A 7,340-nucleotide genomic window follows, 5' to 3' on the forward strand; every position below is an offset into this window, starting at 1 on the left:
TTCTAAAAGTGTAATTACTGGATCAAATGATATATACACTTTAAAGTTTTCAATAGATATTACCAGAATGCCCTCCATAGAGTGTGTACTAATTTCATTTCCAACAATAGTATAGAATGCCCACTCTCCACAAATCCTTGTTTGGGGAGCACACAAGGTCACCAACCTTTTTTTCTTGTTTTTTCTGGTTCCATAGACAGAAAAACATCTTATTTTAAAGTGTTTTATTATGTAAAATTTGATATGCACAAAAGACAAAATGAGGCATGTATATGTCTCACTAGACTACACTACATTAGACTGTCTCAGTAGCTTCAGGGGAGTCTGGTTAGGTGGTACAAATGCTTTGATTGGCATCCCAAACCTGTTTCTCAAGCTGCTAGTTAAGAAGAGAGGTCAGTAGAATGAGGTATCTTTGGGTTCCTCAGATTTGGAACACACCTTAACAATAGCGCCTTTCAAAGTGTGTTGCTGTCTGCTTACTCATCTGCCTATCCTTGAATTATGAGCTTTAAGGGGACAGGGACTATGTCTTATTCACTTTTGTGTCTCCAGAATCTAGCCCAGAACCTGACCTAAATAGACCTAAATTAATATTTAATGAACACCCCCCCAATCTATTTGTTTAAATCAATTGATACATAAGTAGTTGGGGGTGATAAATTAGCTACAGATTTTCTATGTAAGAAACATACTTATACATAAAATTCAATTTGTCCAACTACTCCGTTGGAATAATTCCTACAGATTGGAACTGCCAGGGCAAAGTATATACAAGATCTAAATTTTGAGTAAATTTCCCAAAACTGGAGTAAATTTTCCCAGTGTTTAAGAGTTCCCTATTTCCTAAAATTCTATACAAATGTTAGATTTCTGTATTTGTGATCATTGATAATGTAATATTACAAAGAAACTGCTTTTTCATCTATTAATGTTAAGCTACATCATCTTCATATCACCTTATTAATCATTTGTGTTATTTCATTTTCCTCTGTTTCTTTTATTTTCATTTCCCTTGTAATGTTAGTCTCTTTGTTACTGATTTCTAAAAGCTCATTTATGATTACGAATGTTAACATTTTTTCAAGTATTGCAAATGAAATACCATGTTTTTCTCATTTATTTTAATGTGGTGTTTTAATTTTTGGTTGTACAGAAGTTACGTATTGAAATATGATCATGTTCTGTTTTATATATATGAAATGAATGATGAGTGAAGGAGGAAACACCACTCCACTCTACGAAGGCAAGACCCAGTTCTTGGAAGTTGATCTGTAATGGGCACTATTTGGGTACTTTGTACACTGCAGGGGTTCTGAGCACAAGCTTTGGAATCCGAGAGACCTGGGTTTTAGTCACAACTCAGCTACAAACTAACTGTATGACCTGAGCAAGTTATTTCTCCTTCGAGCCTCAGTTTCACTGGCCGACAATGTGGCTAACAACACCAGTCTTTCTGAGATTGAGTTTGATGTAAAAAATGTTTAGCTCAATGCCCACATCATATCTAGTAGTTGATTATATTTTAGGGCATTATTATTATTATTAAGGGCAACTATGATTAGGGAATTTATGCTTGCAAAGTGGTGTTGTGCCTTCCAGGGATACTTTGATTCTTTCACTCTGAAAGAAAGAGCAGAGAGGACCTACCTGTGGACAACCAGACACAAATTAGGGCCCAAAGCAAAGAAGGGTCCAGGTTGGAGTTTGGAACACAGACAGGGAGAGGTCGTTTGAGGTCTAGGAGAAGGACACCCTAAAGCTATCCCTTGAAAACCATGAGTCTATGAGCAGAGGATCCCAGGGGCTGCCACTTGGTACTGCAGAACCACAGTAGCTGGGAGCTAAGTGGCCTCCTATAGGAGTACTGACCAGTGGATGGTGTTGGCCTCTCAGCAGGACCTGCGTTCTTTCCATTACCCAGTGGATCAGCTCGGCAATGGCCATATTCATTCACTCAATAAATATTGAGCATCTACTATGTGTCAGGCACTGTTCACTGTTCTAAGCACTGGGGATAAAACAGTGAACAAAAAAGCCATAGTTCAGGCTTTCATGGAGTTTGCAATCTAACAAGAAGGAAAATAATTAAACTAAGCAAACAAGAAAATACAAATTGATGATATGCTATGCTGAGAATTAAAATAGGAGGATGTGATAGGAAGTAACTGGGGGCTACTTTATACAGAGTAATCAGGGTGGGCCTCTTTATGGAGGCAATGTTTAAGATAAAGCCTCACTGACCAGAAGGACTTGCAAAGATCAGGGGAAACAACAAGTTCTCCCTAGTTGGGAACAAGCTTGGTGTATCTAGAAAGCTGAATGAAGGTTGGTGTGGCTGTTGCTCCTGAGTGAGGGGAAAGTAAAAATAGTTTAGATAGATGGACAGAGGTCCTAACATGTAAGGCTCTGTAAATCAGAACAGAGGATTTGGATTTCATTCTAATTGTAACGGGAAGTGATTGGAAGGTTTTCATTTGGAAGGAACAACATTATCTTATTTAGTTTTCTTTTCTTCTTTTTTTTTTAAATTATACTTTAAGTTCTAGGGTGCATGTTGGTTTGCTGCATCCATCAACTTGTCATTTTTACATTAGGTATTTCTCCTAATGTTATTCCACCCTCAGCCCCCCACCCCACAACAGGCTCCAGTGTGTGATGTTCCCCGCCCTGTGTCCATGTGTTCTCGTTGTTCAACTCCCACTTATGAGTGAGAACATGCAGTGTTTGGTTTTCTGTCCTTGTGATAGTTTGCTCAGAATGATGGTTTCCAGCTTCATCCATATCTCTGCAAAGGACATGAACTCATTCTTTTTATGGCTGCATAGTATTCCATGGTGTATATGTGCCACATTTTCTTAATCCAGTCTATCACTGATGGACATTTGGGTTGGTTCCAAGTCTTTGCTATTGTGAATAGTGCCACAATAAACATACGTGTGCATGTGTCTTTATAGTAGCATGATTTATAATCCTTTGGGTATATACCCAGTAATGGGATGGCTGGGTCAAATGGTACTTCTAGTTCTAGATCCTTGAGGAATCCCCACATTGTCTTCCACAATGGTGGAACTAATTTACACTCCCACTAACAGTGTAAAAGTGTTCCTATTTCTTGGCCGGGCATTGTGGCTCACGCCTGTAATCCCAGCACTTTGGGATCCGCCGAGGCGGGCGGATCACGAGGTCAGGAGATTGAGACCATCCTGACTAACACGGTGAAACCCCGTCTCTACTAAAAATACAAAAAATTAGCCGCGCGTGGTGGTAGGCGCCTGTAGTCCCAGCTACTCGGGAGGCTAAGCCAGGAGAATGGTGTGAACCCGGGAGGCAGAGTTTGCAGTGAGCTGAGATCACGCCACTGCACTCCTGCCTGGGTGACACAGCAAGACTCTGTCTCAAAAAAAAAGAAAGAAAAAAAAAAGCATTCCTATTTCTCCACATCCTCTCCAGCATCTGTTGTTTCCTGACTTTTTAATGATCACCATTCTAACTGGCGTGAGATGGTATCTCATTGTGGTTTTGATTTGCATTTATCTGATGACCAGTAATGATGAGCATTTTTTCCTGTGTCTGTTGGCTGCATAAATGTCTTCTTTTGAGAAGTGTCTGTTCATATCCTTTGCTCACTTTTTGATGGGGTTATTTTTTTCTTGTAGATTTGTTTAAGTTCTTTGTAGATCCTGGATATTCGCCCTTTGTCAGATGGATAGGTTGCAAAAATTTTCTCCGATCTTATTTAGTTTTCAAAGGTCACTGTCTATATCTAACTCTAAGACAGCTATAGTTAAGTTACAGTAATTGTGGTTTTTATTTGCCCAGCCAACTTAACCATGTCCCTCCTTCTGACAATTTAATCCTGTCCTCCCTGGGCACGGACTTGACTCAGGCCTGACCAATCATAGTATCCCATTTCCTTGGACACAGTCATTGGTTCAGTGTGGGCATGTGATCTAAGCTGAGCCAATCAGAGTCCTTCCCTGGGATTCCCGGATTGGAGCTAAAGAAGAAGTCTTGTCTCTACCCTACAGAGCTGAGAGAATGTGAAGGAAAGATGGCAACCATCTTTCCTAGTTCTAGGAATATGTCCATTTTCAGCAAGCAGAACATGCAGAGATGACAGACTAATGGAAGAAAAATAATCCTGATGGCATTAACACTGATTCCAGTGGCTAAGGCCTCAGTTCCTGAAGCCCTTCTTGCAATCCTGGGGAATAACTACTCCTTATCTTTCCTACTAAGTGAGACACTAAGTTTCTCTTTTTACTGAACCCTGTCACCATGAGTCCTCTCTAATTCAACAGCCCTTCTTACCCAGGTATTTTTTAAAATATCCAGTCGCCATTTCTCTAAGAGGAAATTCACTGTACTCCATGGAGACAGAAGAAAGGAGAGGAAGCAGCAGGTGCTCAATAGGAGGGATGAGTGAGATTATGAGTGCAAAGATTTAGTATATGTTTCCCTTCAAAAAAGATCCTAGCAAAAGGGTCTGAGGCCATAATTTTTGTTTTTGTTTTTGTTTGAGACAAGGTCTCACTCTGTCACCCATGCTGGAGTGCAGTGGCACGATCATGGCTCACTTCAGCCTCCACCTCCCAGGCTCACAGGCTTAATCCATCCTGTCGCCTCAGCCTCCTAAAGTAGCTGGGACTACAGGCATGCGCCAGAATCCCGAGCTAACTTTTGTATTTTTTGAGAGACAGGATTCCGTCATTTTGCCCTGGCTGCTCTGGAACTCCTGGGCTCAAGTGATCTGCCTGCCTTGGCCTCCCAAAGTGCTGGGATTACAAATGTGAGCCACCGCGCTGACCCTGTGGCCATACTTTAGGCACAAATGCTTAGTACTGTGGTCTGAGCACAAGGCTATCATAGCCCTTCTCCATCTGCTTGAACTTGCATAGTCACGTGGCTTGCTTTGATCATTGAAATGTGATCATGCATGTTACTTCTAGACAAAAACTTTAGGTGCCTACCTATGGTTAGCCAAGTTCCCTTTTCCTTTCTCTACAATCATGGAAGCTTATGTCAAGATGGAGCCTCCCTGAGCCTTGGTTCCTGAGTGACTACCAAGGATAGACATACGGCATGAGTAACAAATGTTTTAAGCCACTAAAAGTGTGGGGTTGTTATCGCATCATAGCAAAGCCTGCCCTGGCTAGTAACACAATAAATACCCAAAGTAGAATAAGAACTTACCTAGCAAAGATCTTAATGACAGCTGTATTACAAACCTTTGTAGAGGTAGCATGTGGACAGCTTATTTTGTTGACTGGAATCCTGTAGGTTCATACTCCCTTTTTTCCAAGGACATTTACCTAGGAATTACAAGGCAATCTCAATCTATGATGACCTATATTATTATGATGAAATCATAGGCTTTGTCTGGTTAAAAAAAAAAAAGTTAATTTGGTGGATATGTGTGGAGAGAAGTTGCATTAGGGGGATGACTCCTGCAAAAGGTTGGAGGGAAGTCCTCTTTCTTCATTTTGAGCACTTGGTGCTCATTCAACTCCACCCCATTTACAGCTACTCTGCTCTATCTATAGATAGGTTCATCACGCATATGCTCCAGACAGATCATTTTAGAAATGCTGATATTAGTATAGTGGCCAGGAATTTTTCTCCACAAACTCATAGGTACAAAAACTATTTCTATTTATTTATTTAATCAAGTTAACCTGATTCTAAGCATCCAGTCATCTGATGAGATATTTGATCTCAGCCATCTTCAGGGTGGTCATCCCTCTCCCAATAATTCCACATGAATCCAGGGGGCTCATGTGGCTCCCAGCAAAGAGCAGAAAATCCTCTGGTTCTTATGACTGCCGCTGAGAAGCTCCTCATCCAAGCCCATACAGAGGGTGAGCAGCTCCCTCCTTCCACACCAAGCATGGGGACCCTTTCTCACAATCCTCTATGCCACAGCTGTCTCCAGCAAACACACATTCCATCCCAGCAGAGGTCTGTCACATCTGAGGAAGTGGCATGGAAGCAGGGCATAGGTCTACATCACTCAAAAGAAAAAACTCCCATCCCCGTCCTCACCTCGGGGAAAGCCACTTCTGCCTTCTCTCTCCTTATGGAGGAAGGAATTGGAGCTTACGTATCAAACACACTTAAGTGTGTCTTGAGAGTGCTGAGGATGGGTGGCACATCCTCGTGTTTTGGGCTGGCATAAAGTTCAGATGAACCCATGTGAGGTGATTAGTGGCCCTTACTTGACAGACATGCAACGTGCCTAATGAAGGCCTGAGGCCTCAGCCTCCCTGACTAGACAGGTCCAATCATCCTTCTCAATCATTAATCGTCAGAGAATCCCTGCTGTCTTAAAAATGTACCCAGGTTTGTTCTAATAAGGTATAATAAGACACATAGATACAGAAATGACTGTCATCGAGAAAGTTGATACTCACAGGTCCCTAGAAACAGGAGGCAAAGCACACTATACAGGGGCCACATGGGGAAGCACCAGGGTCAGTCGGGATGCAGAGGGAGCAGGGAAAACGTCGGCAAGAGTGCTTATTGTGGTTTCCATTGGAAGAAATGAGTGAGGCAGGGTAGGCAGACTTAGGATTGGCTAGTTTGAGTAATTTCAGCAGGCTTTGGGGTAAAGAGGCCATCCCTAGTTGTCTGGTGCCTGGCCCTAGGTGATTAGAGCAGGCAGATAGTGGCTCAGAGTATAAGAGCTCTGGTCTCTCTCCTCCTTGAAAAACTCTTCTCTCCCACTCCCCACAGGAAGCCCAGTCCCCTTTGACATCTCCCCACCTTCCTCCCTCCCCCAAAGAGGAACTAGGCCACAACCTCAAGTGAGTGGGGTTGAAAGATAGGCTGAGGGTAAACCAAAGAACACACAGCCTTCCTCCATTCTATACAAAGGGATCTCAGGCCACTAAGGTCAGACAGGTCTGAGGATTATAAAAATCATAGATCTGCCTCCTAAAACCTAGAAACCAGCAGCTATGAGCTGTCCAGAGGTGACCCAGAACAGGACATCTGTGAAACAATGACTGTCCTTTACTGAGTGAGGCTTAATATGATTGCGAGTGTCATGGTTATCTTTTTTTTTTTTTTTTTTTTTTTTGAGACGGAGTCTTGCTCTGTTGCCCAGGCTGGAGTGCAGTGGCGTGATCTTGGCTCACTGCAAACTCCGCCTCCCGGGTTCACGCCATTCTCCTGCCTCAGCCTCCCGAGTAGCCGGGACTACAGGCCCCCGCCACCGCGCCCAGCTAATTTTTTGTATTTTTAGTAGAGACGGGGTTTCACCGTGTTAGCCAGAATGGTCTCGATCTCCTGACCTTGTGATCCGCCTGCCTTGGCCTCCCAAAGTGCTGGGATTACAG

Source organism: Gorilla gorilla, chromosome 12 (genome assembly GCF_029281585.2).
Source record: "Gorilla gorilla gorilla isolate KB3781 chromosome 12, NHGRI_mGorGor1-v2.1_pri, whole genome shotgun sequence".
NCBI classification, from domain to species: Eukaryota; Metazoa; Chordata; class Mammalia; order Primates; family Hominidae; genus Gorilla; species Gorilla gorilla.